This window comes from Lontra canadensis, unplaced genomic scaffold (genome assembly GCF_010015895.1).
Source record: "Lontra canadensis isolate GAN:19392208 unplaced genomic scaffold, GSC_riverotter_1.0 scaffold18, whole genome shotgun sequence".
NCBI classification, from domain to species: domain Eukaryota; kingdom Metazoa; phylum Chordata; class Mammalia; order Carnivora; family Mustelidae; genus Lontra; species Lontra canadensis.
In genome coordinates, this window is record NW_022631012.1 from 18,160 (window position 1) to 38,355 (window position 20,196).

At 45.0% G+C, this 20,196-nt stretch overlaps 1 protein-coding gene across 1 annotated transcript in view; it reads left to right on the forward strand.

The window, feature by feature from the left end:
- Positions 1 to 20,196, forward strand: part of MREG (melanoregulin) — a 40,934-nt gene that overhangs the window by 15,422 nt on the left and 5,316 nt on the right. The gene's annotated exons all lie outside the window — the stretch shown is intronic.

Consider the following 20,196-nt stretch of genomic DNA (forward strand, 5'->3'; position numbering starts at 1 on the left):
TAGCTTCTGTGTAGGCATCGGGACGGAGACCTTGACCTTGGGCCGATGCTTTGGCGATGTCTGTGGTTTTTCAACTTCTTTTTATTTTTATTTTTTTTTAAAGATTTTATTTATTTATTTGACAGACCGAGATCACAAGTAGGCAGAGAGGCAGGCATAGAGAGAGGAGGAAACAGGCTCCCCGCCGAGCAGAAAGCCCGATGTGGGGCTCAATCCCAGGACCCTGGATCATGACCTGAGCGGAACGCAGAGGCTTTAACCCACTGAGCCACCCAGGCGTTCCTCAACTTCTTTTTAAAATCAAGTTGAAACTCTTCTCCCCTTACCCCCCTCAATGAATCTACCAGGAAACTGACATAATTAAAACATCTCTGGTAGAAGATTTCCCATCTCCCACAGCCCCCTGCCCTTGCATCTTTGGAAGAGTCACTCAACCTGATTTCAAAAACACTGTTGAGCTTCTAAAAATCACTTTAAAAGTCAAATCTGATATCTGGGAGCAATAATACATTCTTATCAGAAGTCTGATAATTATGTAAGTCTTAGAAAAAGTTAATTTACATGTCAATATCATTAATAGGTCAGCACAAATGGTCTTTTTAAAGGAATGGGATCCAGGATTAAGATTGCAGGAAACTGAGTGGAGGTTGGGAGGGAGGGGCTCTGCTGTGGTTGGCCCTGGGCACCAGAGTAGGACTAAAAAGGAGAGAAGAGAATGCTGGAAACTAGAGGCAGGGAGAGGATAGTAAGTGATAAATAAAATTACATCTGATATGCCTGTCAGGACACTCACTCCATGATTCCTCTGTGCTTGTGTCCAAAGGTCTTTTCCTCTTCACTTGGTCTTTACCTGGTTTCCTTGAACCTTATGATCCGTTCAAGGTGCCCCGGGAGCTTTGAGGGCAACCAGGTGGAGGGAAAGAGGTATCCTTACTTTCACATGTTTCATACTGGGGTTTATGTGAGATATCATTTGGAAAAAAGACTCTCCTGCCATGCTTGGAGGTCATCTGCTTCACTCTGTCACCCGGAGCCCAGGCAGGGTGTTAAAAAGGAAAGGTTGTTAGAAAGGAAACCAGGTGCTTATTTCATAGAGCACAAGGGGGAGCATGGTGCTGTAGAAAGGGTTCCTGGGGTTCAGGCTCAACGCTACTTACTGGTTCCTGACTATACTGCTGATTTACTTTGTGACATTTGGCAGGCTACTCAACCTCTCTGGGCTGGTTTTTTGTTGTTTTTGTTGTTGTTTTCATCTGACAGAGGGAGGTATGGAGGACATGATCTCAAAGTCCTCATATTTAAAGGCCTGTGAACTAGGGAGCAGTGATGTGGTTTTTACCCCAAGAAACATTAAGTGTTGCACCCCTGGGCACCTGCATTGTAAGGAGCTAGACTTGACTCATGTCCTTTGAGCGAGATACATGCGCTGTGCTTGGAACGGGGCTTGGACAGTTCCCAGAATAGAACAGGTAGATTTCATTCTGTCATGCTACCTTTTCCTCCACATTCCAAAAACCTGTGGCTCACAGGTCAAATCCAGGTTTGTTTGGTTTTTCTAAGTCCAGTTTTATTGGAACACAAACATGCCCATTTGTTTGCATATTGTCTTTGGCTACTGTAGCGTGTCAGTCACAAAGCTGAGGAGTTGTGGCCGAGACCTTAGGTCTTATGAATCCTTAAACACTTACTGTCTTGAGGCCATTCACGCTTGGCCTTTGATTTGCTGTTCACTAGTCCTTGCTCGAATGATTGTGTGGTTTTTTTACCAGAAGGACACGTAACCAGCTCCTTTGGAGAAGGCGTCCTGTGACTCCCTCCACCCCTGCCTCACTTTGTGATCCTTTGGAAGAAGAGATCCTCTTTAGAAACCGAGAGACTCTTCTGGGCTTTTTTTTTTTTTTTTTGGTGTAAAACATTTCTCATTTACTGATTTTTTGAGGTGGGGGGAATGACTACACAATTACCTATTACGTGACATTAGTCAAAATTTTAAAAAATACACTGTAATTTCCAAACATGTTGAATGTGCAGTGGGTTCATGCCTCACCACGGTTTTCCCCTCCCATTCTGGGATTTCCAGTGCATAGGAGTTGGGGTAGGGACTTGTTTGAGTTAACGAAAGCCTGCGGTGTTGATGAAGAAACAAGTAGATGCTGACCAGGCAAAGGTCTTAAAAACTGGAAATGGCCGCTGAATTCAGGATTCATGAGGCAGCCTTCTAACTGGCTTGGCAAAGGGATAATTATAAACAGAAGTGTTAACCCGTGAGTATCCAGCAATTACGGGGCTGCTTCTGCCTAAGTGATTATTTTGGCTCGAGGCTGTGGCATTACATCATGCTCAAGGCTTGGTCAGAGTAACCCCCAAACACTTGAGTGGGAGAGCCAGTGCCCTTGGAGGCTCAGCTGAAGTGTGGAGGGGAGTAAGAGGCAGGCAGTGGATGAGATACTGGAATTGGAAGGAAAAACATTTTATAAGGCTTGGATTTAAATACTAACTCCTGGCTGTTAATGGAACTATGTTGTCATTGGCAGGTGACCCAGGCAGCAAGCATCTTTCTGCCTCTTGTCCCAGGGTCAGTATGAATGTTGTGTTCACAAGGCTGTAATATTCCGGAGATGTGCATGGTGGGACCAGGGCAGTGGTTGGTCTTAAAAAGCTCTGTGTCTTAAAAAGGATAACAATAACTTGGAGAAGGTATAAAGTGGACAGTGGAAAATATGGAGAAATGAGCACGGAGGAGTCAAGCGATGGGGGAGGGGTGGAGTGAGCCAAACACAGATCATCGAATCAGAGTCACATGGGTCACAGATCTTACCCAGCCGGCATCAAAGACGCAGGCCATCGAGAGGCTCAGCTGAAGCAGGCTGAGGTCTGGGACCTTGAGAATGTCATCCTAGGACGCTCTTCCTCCGCAAGTTACACACCTGACTCAGAATACTAGATGAATCTAAATGAAGATCACCAGGTTACCTCACATCGCGGAAAGCATTTGAATTGTGAAAGGGCTCTGTCTGATACCCCTTCATTATTTTGTAGCGTATGTGACATTCTCCAGGGAGCCCTACCCCAAAGATTTTGGGTGTCTTGAGTCTAAGGAACGCTTTGTCCTGAGACGTTGTGTTAAAGGCATTCTGTAGACAAGGTTTCTTCCTCCTAGGAGATATCCCTCTAGTTACCAGGAGATTCAGCTGATAAGGAAATTAGATTGGGCGACCTGCCAGGGTCACCAGTCTTCTCTTCTCTTCTTTTCTTTTCTTTTCTTTTCTTTTCTTTTCTTTTCTTTTTTTTTCTTTCTTTCTTTCTTCCTTCCTTCCTTCCTTTCTCTCTCTCTCTCTCTCTCTTTCTTTCTTTCAAGATTTATTTATTTATTTGGAGGAGGGTGGAAAGGAGCAGAGGGAGGGGTAGAGAAGCAGACTCCCTGCTGAGTGCAGAGCCTGATGCAAGGCTTGATCCCATGACCCTGAGATCATGACCTGAGCCAAAGCCGAGTCAGATGCCCAAATGAATAAGCCACTCAGGTACCCCTTCTTTTCTTTTTCTTGGTAGGGCTTACCCCTCCCCCAAACACATACGCCCATGCGCGCGCGTGTACACACACACACACACACACACACACACACACAAAAGAATGAATAGGTCACAAGCCCGCTGCTTTAACTCCTTCCTCCTGGGGGGCAAAGATGAAAAAGACAGGCAAGATTCAATGCCAGGCAGAAGTAAACAAGCTGACAGGTTTTAAATACAGAAAGGACAATTATTAGCAGGGTCCCTGGTGATAAAAGTATGCAAGAAGAATAATTACAAAAAGTTACCACTACATGGGTGCCTGGGTGGCTCAGTCGGTAAGTATGCAACTCTTGATCTCAGCTCAGATCTTGATCACAGGATTGTGAGTTCAAGCCCCATGTCGGGCTCCACACTGGGCATGGAGCCTACTTAAAAAGAGTCACCACTACAATAAGAAGTGTCTGGCTTGAAAAAAAAGTGAGAAACTTTTGGATTTGGGGAGTTGTTAGTTTAAAAAAGCAAATTATAACTTCTGATTTCTCTCTTCTGTTTCTTTCTCTCCCTTGTGCTTCTACCTGGCTCCCTCGAATGCCCGCCATCCCCAGATAATCTCAGCTCTCCTGGGGCTCCTTCCTCACCACACCTAACCTTGTCCTTGCTCTTCCTGCCTACTTTCTGTACCACTCCTCTTCAAAGCTGGCAGAGATCCCAGAATGCAGAGTAAATGCCCCACAGAGGCAACAGTGTTTTCAGCTAAATATTGAGGCTCGTGCGCGCAGACACACACACACACACACACACACACACACACACACACAGGAACTTAAAAATTTATCCACGGGATTTCCAGTTTAACAGAATTAATTGAAGTCATATGAGTTGAGTAGGGTCTGTGAGTTGTCATCCAGAACATAGTAAATACTTTTCTAAGTAAATTCAAATGATAATGATACTCATAACTAGACTTCTTCATTTTTGAAGTAAGTAGACATTAGTTTGGATTACCAAAGGAAGCTTTGTTAAAATTAATTTTTACCAAAATTATTAAATTTAAAATTTAAAATTATTTTTGTTAAAAATAATCCTCCTTAGGTGTTTTAAAATTTCTGTTCTGATTATAAAAGAAGTATATAACCATTGTGGAGAATTTGGAAAGTATAGGAGAAAAAAATCATCTATACAAAATTCTCTGAGATAAATATTAGCGTACTATATTATACATTTTTCTGTATGTTTGAGACATTGTGTGTCTATACATACATACAGAATTTATACTGTATGCACCTATAGATATGTACTATATATATTCTATATATAATTGTCTCAAAAATACATATATATTATAATAAGTAAATAAATATTCTGCCTGAACACTGATGACTAATGTATCTTAGGTCTTTTGTCTTCACTTTTTTGCCTTTCCAATTTGTGCTTTCATGAATATTCTTTGCATTCACATCTTTTGTATTTGAGATTATTTCCTTAGGATAGATACTTGTAACTAGAATTCTGGATTAAATAATTTACCCATTTTTATATATTTTGAAACACACTGCCCAATAGTTTTCCCTGTTTGTGAAAAAAATAAAACGCCAGTTTTATAACTCTCAATTATAGTGAAGGAGCCCCTTTCCTCACACCCTGCCCAGCCCAGGCATTCTCCTTGTCTGTTACTTCTCATAGATAATTTGGCTAGATAGCAACAGCAACACAACATTCATTGTTTCCTTGAGAATTCTTGAAGATCTGGTATTATCTCCTAATTGATCCTTCTGTAAATTTTCTCTTGATGTCTCTTGTTCACAAGTGTGGTTTTTCTATGTTAACCCCTTGCTATTATTTGTATCAAACACCCCCCCCCACCGCATGTTTCTTACTTTTGTATTATTATTTTCTTTCCTTTCTCTAGAAGAGTTTTGAGTTGGGGCATCTGGGGGGCCTCAGTTGGTTAAGCATCTGCCTCAGGCTCAGGTCCTGATCCCAGGGTCATGGGCTCAAGTCCCATATGGGGCTCCTTGCTCAGTAGGGAGCCTGCTTCTTCCTGCTTCTTCCTGCTTCCTGCTTCTTCCTCCTGCCCTTCCTCCTGCTTGTGTGCTCTCTCAAATAAACAATTTAAAAGAAAAGTTTTGGGTTTTTATTCAGTCAGATGATATACCTTTCTGTTGTCTTGGAGGTCTTTTAGAAGTAATGGGACATTTACCTGGGTGTAGGTGTCATGTACTGAGATTATGGTGTGAAAGCACTTTATTTTTTTCTTAATTTTTATTTATTTTTAATATTTCTTTTCCGTGTCCAGAATTCATTGTTAGCACTCTTATAAATTGAAAGACACACTAGCAATAAAAGGAGCAAGTGACTCATTAATCCCCATAATGTTGCCACTTTTTGAAATTAAACCACTGGGTATAGTATTATCTAGATCAGCCCTGTCCAATAAAAATATACTGCAAGCCCCCCAAGTAATTCTAAATGTCCTACCAGCCACATTTAAAAAAGTAAATATAAGTAGGTAAAATTGAATTTCGTAGTATCTTTATTTTAACCCAGCATATTTAGATTATTATCATTTCAATATATAATCACTATAAATCTCCTAATGAGGCATTTTATGTTCTTTTCTTTTTTCCCCTTTGGTATAAAGTCTTCAGAATCCCGTGTGTCTTTTACACTTAGAGCGTTTCTGTGTTCAGACCTGCCAGGTGTGGCTGCTGGCGAGGGAGCTGGACAGCCCTGGGCTGGGTGCTGAAGGCTGGCTGGGTCTCTGTTGGTCTTCTAGATCCTGGATTCAAACAACCCATCCTTAAATTTAAACTCGCCTCAGTACTTGGGAGCAACAGCCTTCGTCGTGGGTACATGCTGAAAGTTAATGAATCGGTCATTTCTACCTTGCCAGAAACTAAAGTCCCCCTTTGCTCTCCATGAACCGGAATGCAGGCTTATCATCCTTTGCTTTTGGTGACAGCCATAAATTGTCCTAGGACTTTGGGCTGGTTCCAGCTAGTTGATTAGGAATAACAATGTCACATGCAGACTCCAAGTCCCCCCCACCCTCAATTCTTCCCACTGACAGTGTTCGCCAAATCACACCCCGAGTCTGGCCCTTCTTCTAACTCGGAAGCCGGAGTGTGCTGGAACCCCCCAAATTAGACAGAACTGACTTAAAATCTCATTGCTCAGAAGCCCAGTTGGTTCCATGGCCTTGCTGGCAGACTTCGGTGGCAGGAGCTGGGAGCTAGCCTTTGGCTTAATCTAGTTAAAACCAGATAAAGAATTAGGTCAGGGGCCTGTGGCTGCAAAGCAGTCTGTTTCCAGAACCCTAGCAGAGCTGGGGAATGAAAATAAACAAGGAGAACTGAAAAGGCTCTGCTTGGAATTTACATCTCATTTGTTCTAGGTCAAACATTCTAGCTGTAGTTCTAGGTCAGAACACATGAGCATTGCAAAGGGCAGTGGGACTGCATTAAAACAATCAGGGTGGGGCGCCTGGGTGGCTCAGTCGTTAAGCCTTTGCCTTCCGCTCAAGTTATGATCCCGGATTTCTGGGATCGAGCCCCGCATCAGGGTAACTGCTCAACGGGCCGCCTGCTTCTCCCTCTCCCACTCCCCCTCTCTTGTGTTCCCTCTCTTGCTGTCTCTCTCTCTGTCAAATAAATAAATAAATCTTTAAAAAAAAAAAAAAAAGGCAATCGGGGTAATACCGGAGGTGCCCCTCCATGGCGCTGCAGGCTGTGGCTCCCAGATGCTATTAGGGGTGTGAGGCTCCAAGGCGTACCTAGAGTCAAACTGCCAGAGCTCAGGAAAGTTTCACTCTACTATCTTTTAAGACTTGGAACATCCGGGGGTGGGGCCTCCGGGCCTGGTGGTCAGCCCAGGAGGCTGGTCCTAGACCTGGGGGTATCGTGAACCCCACCAGGCCCAGCTTTCCCTGGGATTCAGGGGAAGAGCAAGTGGATAGTTCTGGAAGGTCCATAGGGAGGAGCCCCAGATGCAGATCTGTTAACCAGAGGTTTGTTCCTATGTCACTGAAGAAGTGGATCTGATCAAAGTTGGAGAGAGAGAACTGCGTGGGAGTCTGACCTCCCCCTCCAAAAGGCTCCTTTCCATAGACCCTAGCCACCAACAGATGGCTCCAGACAGATGAGCGGTTCGGCAGAAGCGATAAAGCCAACCCCTGCTTGGAGCATCTGGAGGGCCCTCCGAGCCCTAAAGCCCCCAAGGACCTAAGTGCCAGGTCCCTGGGCCCCCCTTGGCCACCACTCCTCACTGCCCCTTCCTCCAAGGTCCATCTCCCTGCTGTTTATCCTTTCACACGCCAAGTTTCTCAGCTCTGTCATTTGATCCTGTGCCATTTGGGGCGAGGGGGAGGCAGAGGGCTAGATGAGCAGCCTGGCTGTCTAGGAACAGTGAAATACAATCTTGTCTTTCCCACTTCCACACCGTATCTGGCGGGTGGAGAAAACAGGCTTTTATAGCCCTGAAAGAGGATGCCCCTCCTGGGTCAGTGCCCTTGACACTGTTCGGAACCAGCTGTGTTTAAAGGAGGCTTCTCTGTCTAATGGAGCGTGGCCTCCTTTCCTGACCCACTCTCGCCAGCCTACTGCTCGCACTGGAATCTGGTTGCCTGGTCTGTCCTTCCACTGCTGGGCAGTGAGGAGCGAGTCAACAAGGGGTAGCTGGAGAACAGAGGAGGGGGCCTGTCCCTGTTCTGGACCCGAGTGGCTGTGCCAGAAGCTGCTTTTGGAATGTCCCTGCACGTTGTGTTCCGTTTCTCTCCTTGTGTCCCAGTTTCCATGCTGGTGACAGGGAAGGACAACAGAGTGGGCTAAATTTGGGTCCAGTTGAGGGACAGCTTAGGATACCAGGAGGAGTGTGGGTTATGGAGTCAGACAGACTTGAGTTTAAATTTTAGGTTCTCCTGCTAACAGCTGTGAGATCTCAGCTGGGTTATTTAAACTGTCAGAGCCTCACTTCACACATGTCTCTAGAAAGGGCTCTACGAAACTATCACACTGGATTTTGTGCCTGGGATGGCACCTGCCACCCAGGCCGGCCTCAGCATCTCTTATTACTTAAAGAGCCACATGCGAAAAGAACTTCTGAAATGTCAAATGTTTGATCAGGCACAGAGTGCTGGAGGAGAATGGATTATTTTGTTTAATTTCACCTTTCTCAAATTTATCATTTCCCCAAAACACGGAAATCAGAATATCTTTATCATACAAACCAGCCTTGTCCACAAAGGGCATGGACTAGCACCCAAATGACTTTTTCTGATGAGATTTAGTGCCGGTTTCTAGATCAAAAGAGGCACTGAATCACTGGCAGAATGCAGCCTTTATGCGATTTGTCATATTTGTTTGAATTCAGTGAACCCACGAGGGGGGCAATGCTTTACACAGAGGATTGTGTAAGACGTGGGTGAATCCAGGTTCTTGTACCCAGGGATCCTACAGTCTAGTAGCGAAGGAGACATTACGAATACCTTTGTACCAATGTCTGTATAGTAAACAGCTCTGCAACAGTTTTCATATAGGGGCTGAGGAATTTCGAAAGAGAAAGCAGTTACTTGCAATTGGTGGGAAAGGTGAAGGTGTCTGAAGGCGGTGGCATTTGAGCCGAGCCTTGTCGAGTGAATAGGATTTAGATGGCTCTCGAATGAGGAGGTGCGTGAACGTGGTGTAAGGCACGGAGGTGCAAGGTGCACGGGAGAACAGACTGGAGGTCCCGCGGCAGGTGCACATTCCTGGGGCGGAGTGTGGTAGATCGAGCCTGGAGGGTCAGCGCATGGCGAGCCTGCTTGGAATTGCAGCTTTATTCTGTAAGCGCTGCAGCACAACCCAGGTGTTTGAGCAGAGAACTGACCCAGCCTCAGCTTTAGGAAGACAGCGGGTTGGGGGATACTAGCTTCTGGAAGGAAGCAGAGGGACCAGTTTCTGCCGCTGTTCAGGCCCACCAAGGCTGGGGCGGTGGCAGTAGTGTGGCAGAGGGCAGATCGCAGGAGCAGATGACTGGTTTGCATCGGGGTGAACAGGACTGAAGGGAGTGGGCAGCCGGGAACCAAGCTGGGGGCGCGGGAGGGCAGTTGCTGCCTCAGCCAAGGCGGTTCTGGGTCTCCCTGGTTCTGTAGCATGGCCTGGGCAGCAGCCCTTCCCCATGGAGACAGCCAGAGGAAAGGGGTCCGTGGAGACTCTCAGCAGCATGGGGTCAGGAGGAGATCGGGGGTGACTGACAGAGAAGTAGGGACCACGGGGCGGGGGTATTGAGGCATTGTTGTGGGGTGGGGATCCTCTGGGCAGATGGAGATGGGAAAGCCCAAGGCAGAGGCTCGGGCAGAGTTGGGGGAGAGGAAGAGGCAAAGGAGGAAGCAGGAGCTGCCAAGAGAGCGAGAGGGGGAGGGAGGTCAGCGGGAGGGTGTCCTGGAGAGGGAGCCGACCCAAATCTCACACCTGCTGCTGCTCACTCCGGGCGAGAGACTGGATCTTTCTACGCCAGGCAGTGTCGGGATGGAGGCTGGTAAAGAGTCGTCGTGTCCTGCACCCAGTGGGCTCCGCACACAGACGCCTTCCTTCTTCCCTTTCCCACAGAAACCCAGAGAGGCACGTTAGAAGGGATGGCCATCAGGAGTCCATGCTTTAGGTAGGCCGAGGCCGAGGCCTTTGGAAGGGATGTGGAGCCCTGACTGGTGGCCGGTGAGCTGAGAAGGTGGGGAAGGCAACTTAGCGCTCTCTGGGGTCACAGCTCTGAAGGGGGCTGACTGCCAGGGACTGGTGAATTGGCAGGGGACAGTGAGGAAGTGACAGCAGCAGGTGGAAGCTCCCCAGGGAAGCCTGGGCAGTGAGGGGGCCCTGGAGAGTGGGCTAGAGCTTGAGGCAGCAGCAGGGGGGACAGGCAGGGGACCATGGCTGCTTGCATTGGTGAGTGACTCAGCTGTCCTTTTAAGAAATATAAGCTAATTCCTTCCAAAATCCTTTTTCTTGAATGTGGCATATGAGAGCGGCCCCCTGGTGAGGTCTGGGAGGAGGAAGCCCATCACGTGGGTGAGTGCCCTTGCCGGCGGTGGCTGTCCCGTGTGCTCTGGGGAGGATGTGGCCGGGGTTCTGCATGAAGGCATCGGGTAACCCCGCAATCTTACAAGCATGGCAGAAGAGGGCTGCAAGCTCCCCAGGGACTTTTCCAAGGAAGGGAGCTTAATGTGGCTGGCTTCCTTTCAGAATGACGCGTGGGGCAGCAAGGCAGAGGAGCAGAGGAAGGACCTCTCGGGAAGTCTAAGGAAACCCAGGGGGTTTTTGTTTTGTTTTGTTTTGTTTTTTTAACTCAGTCTCAGAGCCTGAAGCATAGTTTCAGAAAATTATGGGGAGTTTCATGGCTCTCTGTTGCAGATAAGCACAGTTCAGGTCAAATATTGACCTTTTCTCTGTGGTCCTCAGAATCTCAGACCTTTGCAGGTTGGGCCGCCCTCACCACCCAACACCCTTTTGCCTATGTGATTCTCCTCACAGAGGACACGGGGAGGAGGTGGACAGGAGGGACTATGGGGAAGAAAGGGTTGAGGCAAGTGGGAGGGGTCGAGGTCCTTTCTGCCTGCTCTGAGGTCCCCAAAGGAGGGACTGGAGTACAACTTCCCAGCGAGCCAGCCCTTGAGAAGGATGTTGCTGGGTTTGGTAGCATCCTGGGAATACTTTGTCTCTAGAAAATGTCTCTCCCGAGACTTCAGTAATGTTTTCTTGGTTCCTCCTTGGGCACAGCTGTTCTGGCTTCAGGTTGGTTTCTTCTCTGATCAGCTGTTCTTCTGGGCTCTTCCTCCATTCCTTTCCTCCCTTCGCACCTGCCAACCCATCCCTTCTTCCTGTTTTAGAAGGTGGTGTGGACAGTGGCACTGTGCGTTGGCCCCATAGCCAGGCTGCTGGGATGTGAAGTCCCAGGTCTCACTTATTAGTGCACACCCAGGCAAGTTGTCTCAGGTTCCTCATTCTTGAGATGGGATAATCCTATCCATCTCCCAGAGTAACGCATGTATGGGAATTGCCGACGTAAGTACATGTAAAGGGCTTAGAGCAGAGCCTGGGAAGAAGTAAGTGCTCTCTATATATTATTTCTATCTATCTACCTGTCTCTCCTTTTTTGTAAATGCCTTGAGATCCTTTTGGATTTTGTCAGCCGATACAAGAAAAACACATTATATTGAGAGATCCTACAGAAATCACATTTCTAGAGGACGCCTGGGTGTCTCAGTCGGCTAAGCTTCTGCCCTCAGCTCAGGTCATGATCCCAGGGTCCTGGGATGGAGCCCCAAATTGAATCAGTCTTCCTGCTCAGCGGGAAGCATGCTTCTCCCTCTGCTGCCACTCCCTTTGCTTGTGCTCTCTCTTTCTCTGTCAAATAAATAAATAAAATCTTTTAAAAAAATAATTACATTTCTGGATATTTAAAATTATATACAGTTGGCCTATGAACAACATGGGTTTGAACTACACAGGTCCACTTACACAAGGAATTTTTTTGTGATAAATACAGTATAATACTGTAAATACATTGACCCTATTTTCTTTTCCATATTATTTTAATAATACTTTCTTTTCTCTAGCTTAATTTATTATAAGAATACAGAATATAATACACATAGTATATGAAATACATGTTAATCGACTGTATCTTCCGGTCAACAGGAGGCTATTAGTAGCTCAGTTGTCGTTTTAAAGATTTTATTTATTTGTTTGAGAGAAAGAGACAGAGACAGTGATGGAGAGCATAAGCGGGGAGGAGAGCGGAAGCAGACTCCCTGCTGAGCATGGAGCCCAATGCCAGGCTCCATCCCAGGACCCTGAGATCATGACCTGAGCCAAGGACAGATGCTTAACCAGCTGAGCCACCCAGGTGCCCTGTAGTTCAGTTTTGAGGGAATCAAAAGTTATGCGTGGATGTTTTACTTTATAGGAGGTCGGCACCCCTGAAACCCAAGCTGTTCGAGGCTCAACGGTGGTTTATTTCCTATAGAAATTATCCCTTCCAGGTCCAGTGATGAAGAGCTCATCATCTTACAAAGACTTCATTCGAAAAGAAAGTTCTGTCTCCCACTGATCTTCCTCCTTGGGGGTTTTTCTATCTGTTAGTCTTAATCCTGTATTTTGAGTGTATATAGAGAGGAGAAAAGGACTACTTCTTCCATGCGGCAGCTGCTGAGGCTTGAAGGATGCCCTCACCAAACTCCCAAAGCCCTGTGGTTTGCACATCTCCCAGCCAGGCTGCTATGACCCTCTCATCTTATCTCTGTCCCTCTCCTGGCGGTGCCCCTGTTGGTCAAGATGCCTCTTTAGGCAGCTCCCCCAGGGGTTCTGGGCAGAGTGCGGAGATGCTCATGATTAAGGCAGTATAATATACATTAGTTGTGGGGGCTACATCTCATGTCTTTAGGGCATGCGCCACGTGATATTTATTTTGGGAAGCCCAGACCTGTGCTTGGCACAAGAGAAATGCAGACCGAATGTCCCATTTTGGGTGGATTTGGAGCTTTTAGTTGAGTCAAACCCTAGACCTGTCTTGGATCAGAACTGCTGTATAAGCGGGTCCCTTGTGTCCCCTGTTTTAACCTCACAGTAGGATATATCTCCATTTCAGTGTATAGGTTTTATTTCATAGACCTTATTTGTTGCATATTTTTAACTCTTGGTTCTCTCCTGCCGTGTGTTCGCTTCCTCTCACACCTCTGTGGCCTTTGATTTCATGAAGTCAATGATAAAAATGATGATGAGGCCCCCACACCGAGCCCTGTCCTGCATTACTGAAAACCTTTCTCCAGACTGGCATCAACAGTTCTGAGTACCCTTCAGTGGTTGCAAAATGACCCTCGTCTGCATCACCCATCTCGCACTTCTCTGTGAGAAGCAAACATGAGAGAATCTGTTAGCAGATATACGCCCCCCACACTGCCTGTCTCTCTCTGATTTATCTGATATTTCCCCCCATAGAAAAAAAAGAAGGAATACTAGAGATGCAGTCCATATGATTTTTCTATCCTTTGGAGAATCTTTTCATTGTAAGTAGAAGATAACACGAGATGATGTAAACGGGCAAAAATGGAAAGAAAGACATGGCAGTTAGCAATGTTCAAAGGATTCATTTTAGCAAGAAGCTGTCACTTTCAAGGAAAAGTATTGGGGTCCCATTCGCTGGGCCATTTCCTGATGTAGATGTTTAACTTTTGTACAAGGCAATGTTGTTAGAGCCGGCGTGTCAATGTTGCACTGAAGTGGAAATTCCCAAAGGGAAATCTGTGGTGAGTGACACATGGGAGTACTTAATCATTTTTAATGGTGATGCTAGAAAGAATGTTGGGGAAGCAAAAGGTCTTTTTTTTTTTTAAGATTTTATTTATTTACTTGAGAGAGAGAGAGAGTGCATGAGTGGAGGGGAGAGGGAGAGGAAGATGGAGACTCCCCACTGAGCAGGGAGCCCGATGTGGGGCTTGATCCCAGGACCCGAGATCATGACCTGAGCCAAAGGCAGATGAGTAACCTTCTGAGCCCCCCAGGTGCCGGAAGCAAAAGATCTTAAGGCGTTTTTTAGTTTTAAGGCACATTTAGGAATATATTGTATTTTTTAGGGGATCATTTTCTATAAAACAAATGTATATACATTTTTAAAAGATTTTTTTTTAAAGATTTTATTTATTTGACAGAGCGAGCGAGCATGAGCGGGGGAGGGGCAGAGGGAGAGAAAGAGAAGGATAAGCTGACTCCCCACAGAGAGCAAAGCCCAACAAGGGGCTTAATCCCAGGATCCCTGAGATCATGGCTTGAGACGAATTCGGATGCTTAAGTGACTGAACTGCGTAGGCAGCCCTTTAAGGAATTCTATTTTTAAGTAATTTCTGCACCTAATGTGGGGCTCCTACAACCCCAAGATCAAGACTTACATGCTCTACCAACTGATCGAGCCAGACGCCCCAAATATATATACTTATTATAATTTTGTGTCCGTCTACACCAGATGGGAAAGAAAGTCATGATAAAGAAGGATCTGGAACTTCATATTCTGATACAGAACAACTGCTAAAACCTATTAAGTGAAAAGTGCAGGATATAGTATGCCACCATTTATGGGGGAAAATGGAAGGATGTGGGAGAAGCTGGTAACATTCCTTGTTTATACCCTTATGAATGGGAGACAAGGCCTTTATTTTTGGATTGTGGATCATATGGACGTATTCCCTAAGTTAAATAAGCAAACAATAAATATGCAAGAAAAAGGAAGCTGTGTTGAGGTCGTAACAATAACTAGTCATTCTTTCATGTTTCGTTTTTTTTTAAATTAAGTGTGTGTGGACTCTGGAATTAGGTTTGAATTCTGGCTTGACAGAATTGAGCTGGCATGTTGAGCATGCGGGAAGTAATATTAATTCATGCAAAATTTGGGAAAGACTCTCTTGCAGATCAAATACAATAAGGACCATTTCTTAAAGTTCAGTTGGTGATTGTCTGATCTTGGGATATGGAATGAAGACAATGAAGCAGATTTAAGCCTGGGGACGAGCAGCTGCTTCTTCTGAAAATGGATTTTGACCATCCAAGAAAGACAAAAACCAGGGTATCCTAATGCTTGGGTTTCAAATGGTGAATAGGTCTTGACTCAAAGTTATTATGAATCAAAAGTCAGCTTGAACTGCTCATTAGATCTAGCCAGAAAGATTCCATGTGTGTTTGTAAATAAGGGAGTTGAGTGGTTCAGTCAGTGGTAGCTGGACCCCTCTCCATCAGATCTTTGGAAGAAATTAGCCAATGAGATATAAGCATAGCCACTCTCCTGTTATAAGTACAGTCTTGCCTGAGTGAGAAGCTCTGCTCTGATGGACAGAATTCAGGGGAGGCACCGTAAAGCAGTCCCTGGACCCAGAAAAGGAATGCTGTTGTATCTGTGTCATCGCCTGAGTCACGTAGGGACAGAAAGATTGAGCCATTAACACCCCCTTCTCTGTAGACCTTACCTCACCCAGCCAAGTAAGTCTATATGCTGAATGTTTTCCCCCAGGAGCAAGAGGTAGGAAAGCATGAGACTAATATTTTGTGTGGTAGTTATAGTTTCCTTTTTGTTTATGTACTCCGTGAGCACACTTTGTAACATGAATCTTTCGGATGCAAGGACCAGAGAAAGAAATCCCATTGTTTAAACCTAAGTGGAATTGTCTTGGATGACAGAGAGTTCCAGAAGTAGGACTGACTTCAGATGAGATAAGATCCTGAGATGGGAATGTCCTTAGGTGCTTTCTCTCTCTCTCTCTCTCTCTCTGTGCTGCTTTCACCTTTGTCCTCCTCTGAGGGTTGACTTCTTCCTTAGGCTGACTCTTCTCAGGATAGTCATGGTGATGGGAGCAGTTCTAGTTAGTTCTAGGTTTTTTACCCTCTCACTGCATTGTCCAGGAGAATGGAGAACATCTCTCCTCGTTGCTTTCGAAAGCCTCACGGTTTTAGCTACATCTCCTTCGCTGAGCTGGGTGAGGTGTCCATCCCTGCCCCAGTGGGGCTGTGCTTACTGATGTGAGTTATTGGATTTCAAACCTGGCACCCCTTCAAAGGATTCTGATCTCATCAGCCTGGGAGATGGGTCTCGTGCACTGGTATTTTAGAAATGCTCCCTGCATGATTCTAATATACAGCCAAAATTGAGTGCATTGGCTTAAGTCAGTTGGCACCAACTTTTAGAGCTGGGAATGTAACTGTTCTCCAAAGAAAAATCTGAGTAAAGGTGGCAGATTGATAGAAGGGGAAGATAGATGTCAGGGAAACAGACATCAAGTATGTATATGAGGCAGACATTTTAGTTGCACACGTATTTGCTACCCTGGTGTCCGTATCACACCTTCCCTCCTTGCTATCAGAACCCAGCTTTTGTGGGGAGCAGCAATGTGCCAGCCCCAGTGGCAAGATCATGATTGTCCAAATACTGTTGGCAATGTTTCCCCACTTTTTCTGTCTCCCTGGCGATGAGAGAAACAGAGACAGAGAGGGAGAAAGAGACAGAAGAACTAAATTATTCTTTGTAGCAGACCGTATGAAGAAAGTTTCAGGTTAATACATGAGAAATTGGGAATGTGAGCCTGATATTTGGAGTTATGGAAGTAGCTACCAGAGGAAGAAGAAGGAGGAAGAGGAAGGAGAACAAGAAAGCAGGGGTGGGGATAACAAGGAAAAGAAATGTTCAAATGTACTACTAAGGAATAAGGCAAGAAAAAGAAGATGGGAAAGCAAACTTTTCATTTTCATTTTAGACCCTTCTGTTCTCTTTGGGTTTTTACTTCTGTGTAATCGTATTATTTTTATAACTTAAAGATAAGCTGATTGCTTTTGAAATTGTTTCTAAGAGCTTAAGATGACTTAAAATATATGTAGCCTCTTGTTTGAGTCCATTTCTCTAAATGCAGACGTCACCTTTTTTAGCAAGAAATGTGAAGTACTTTTTTAACAGTCCCATTCATCCACAGCCTCACAGCAACACAGTCCTCTGCTCTGCCTGCCTCAGCCTTCTTACCTTACCTAGCTTGAATCTTATGGGCCAACAAACACAGAGGAGAAACACCTCAAGAATCCGGTCTACGTGCCTTCAGTAGCACACTTTCAGTCACATGTCTTTCACTTGGACTTGGCTCCCTGGTATCTTATGCAATCAAATCTGCACTCTTTCTTTTTTCTTTTCTTTCTTTCTTTTTTTTTTTTTTGAGAGAAAAAGAGAGAGTGGGGAGGGAGGGGCAGAGGAAGAGGGAGACAGAGTATCTCAAACAGACTTCATGCTGAGTGGAAACCCCCAATGTGGGGCTCCTTCTCACAACCCTCAGGTTATGACCTGAGCCGAAATCAAGAATTAGATGCTTGGCTAGCAGCCACACAGCCTCCCCCCTGCATTATTTCTTTTATTACACCTTTGCTAATTGGCTTACTATTTCAGGCCACTGTATCATGACGAGCCACAATGTATTACATTAGGTTTTAGTAAAAGACAAACAAAAGATTGTTTTAGAAAGTAAGACTTCAACTTTTGATGTCTAGTGGGTTGGAATTTCAACTCACTTATGAAGGGTGTTTAGTTGGTCTTTGTTATTTTTTTAAAATCTATTTATATATTTTAGAGGGGGTGCATAGGGCAGAGGAAGAGGGAGAGAGAATCCCCAGTAGACTCTGGGCAGAGCACAGAGCCCAATGTGGGGCTCATTCTCAGGACCCCGAGATCATGATCTGAGCTGGAACCAAGAGCTGGGCAGTCAACTAACTGACTGAGCCACCCAGGCACCCCCGGTCTTTATTTTAAAATTATTTGTCTAAGAACAAAGTGTGACAACTTAAAAATTGTAGGACTTCACAAGACTTGATTTTCTCCAGTAGCAGGGAATAGGTGAGTTAGTTTGTTTAGCCGTGGGGAAGATTTTATCCGTCACCATTTCTCATTTGTTGCATTCAGATGCCTTCGTTGGGGTCATATGTTAGAGACAAATTCAAATTCCCCTCCTCATTCGTTTTATCCAAAACCAATTCTTGGTAAACCCTACCCACACTTCTACTGGTTTTAGAGCTTTTAAGTTTTCCAAAAACTTCCAGATCCTTTCATATGCGATTACCCATGACCATTCTGTCAAAAGATGGCAGTAATAATCCAGGTATAGGAAGTGCATGGCTTTAGTCCATTAATTTTAACAGCACTTCCCATGCACACAAGTCAGTTGATGCTTCATTGGCCGGGGGGTGGGGTGCGTGGAGATCCGTCCTTAGCAGATTTTTTAATGTCATATTGTCACTTCTCCATCAAATGCTTTTATCAGAGTAACAGATACTGAAACAGAAAGAATTTGTATGACACGCAGTGTTGGAATTTAGGAATAGCAAAAGAGCTGATAGATGGGCAGCAAGAGGAGGAAAATTTAAAAAAAAAAAAAAAGTCTTCAACTTGGACGACCCAGTGAGGCTGGGTCTCTGAAAGAGATTTGGCTACTTTGAGCTGAGCAGACAAGTTCTGGGGCCTTAGCCTAAGAAGGGAGGACAGAGGCTCGGAGACCTTGAATCACAAGTTAATGAAGCCACCTAGTGGTTTGTTGCATAATTTAAGGTTGTGTGAAGACAGAAAGTATCTGCGGATTTTTTGATTGTGTGGGTTTCTCCAATCAAGTGTTTCTGAAAGCCCCATCACTTTCCATTTAAGGAGGGCTCACTTCATTGAGAATCAGCGCAACACTGCTCTGTGTAATATTTTATTTATTTACAGTCTTCTTTTTAGCAAAAAGGACCAAAGCAACACTCATGAAAAGACAGTGAGAGAGCACAAACCAGAAGATGAGAGAGCACAAACCAGAAGATGAGAGAGAAAAAGCGTGAATAAAGACATAGAAAGGAGCATGAAATTCTGGGCGTTCAAAAATGCTTATGAAACCCTATCAACTTTCTGTGAAAGGGCTCTGTATTTTCACTTAGTGGAAACTGGTCCCTTATAAAATTCAGTGTCCAGAACGGTGAAACAGTTCTCAGGAAAAATATAGAACTGTACTTGACGCTAAGAGCTGAGCACTTTTTCTTCTGGAGGTCTTCCCAAATGAGATGCTGCCCTCAGTCCTCATCCAGAGTCTTGGAGGATTTTTTCTTAACAGTGTCCACCCTGATTGGAGGAGAATGGGTATCACACGTCCCTTTCAGCACTTGTATGAACACACATGCTTCTCAGAATAAGCCCATGAGGTCGGTAATACAGTGTCCCCATGCCGCACATGAGGCCATGAGACACAGTTATGAACTTGCCCAAAGCCAGGCTCTTAGGAAGTAATGGAGCCGGGACCCAGACCCAGGTAGGATGGCTCTAGCAGGCGTGTTCTTTTCCAGAATGCTCTACACTGAATGGCCAATGTGGTACAATAAGACCCATCCAACGAGAACAACAGTAGTGGAGGTTTTCCCCCAACTTACCACTCTGTAGCAAATTATATATATCATGCCCTGAACATGATGCTCAAGATGGGTCAGGGTTGTGTATTTCCAAGATGACTTAGTTAACTTTGCTTTCTTCCAGGGCACAGGCTTTATCCCAGATCCCCGTCACCACACATTCCTGCCCACACATGTTCACACATGCCTTTGGTCCAAAAAATAAACAAACAAAAAAACACAAAGAAACAAACAACCAAAAGCCCTACAGAAGACCAGGAGAGAGTCCTCAAATTCCCCCACTTACTGGCTTCTAAAAAAAATGGCTGAAATCAATGCCTTTTTGATGGCCTGTCCTTCAATACAAGTCCTAAAATGTAGTCGTAACAAAATTCCCTTTATTTCGCTGGTTTTTCTTTTCAAAGTGGTATCTATAAATATTTGTGAATGGCAGCTAAATGGATTTCTCTTAGCCAGTCATGAAAGTTGATTAGCAACGAGCAAGGGCGGGCTCGACAGGAACTGTAGGAAATGAGTGTCATCCCTGAAACATTTGCCCTTAGAGGAGTCAGAGTATCACACACTTGAATCTTAAATTGAGCATTAAGAATGATGTTCTTTGAAGCTGTGTGTTAGAACAGTTGTGTGGTTAATGTTTTTGCTGAAAAGAAAAAGTATACTCTATAAAATGGCTGTTCTGTATAGATAAGGCTCCTTAACAAAAAATGCCCGTGATATTTAAAAGAAATTACTTAGCTTAATAAAGATTCTGATGCTCTTGAAAGATTCAGTT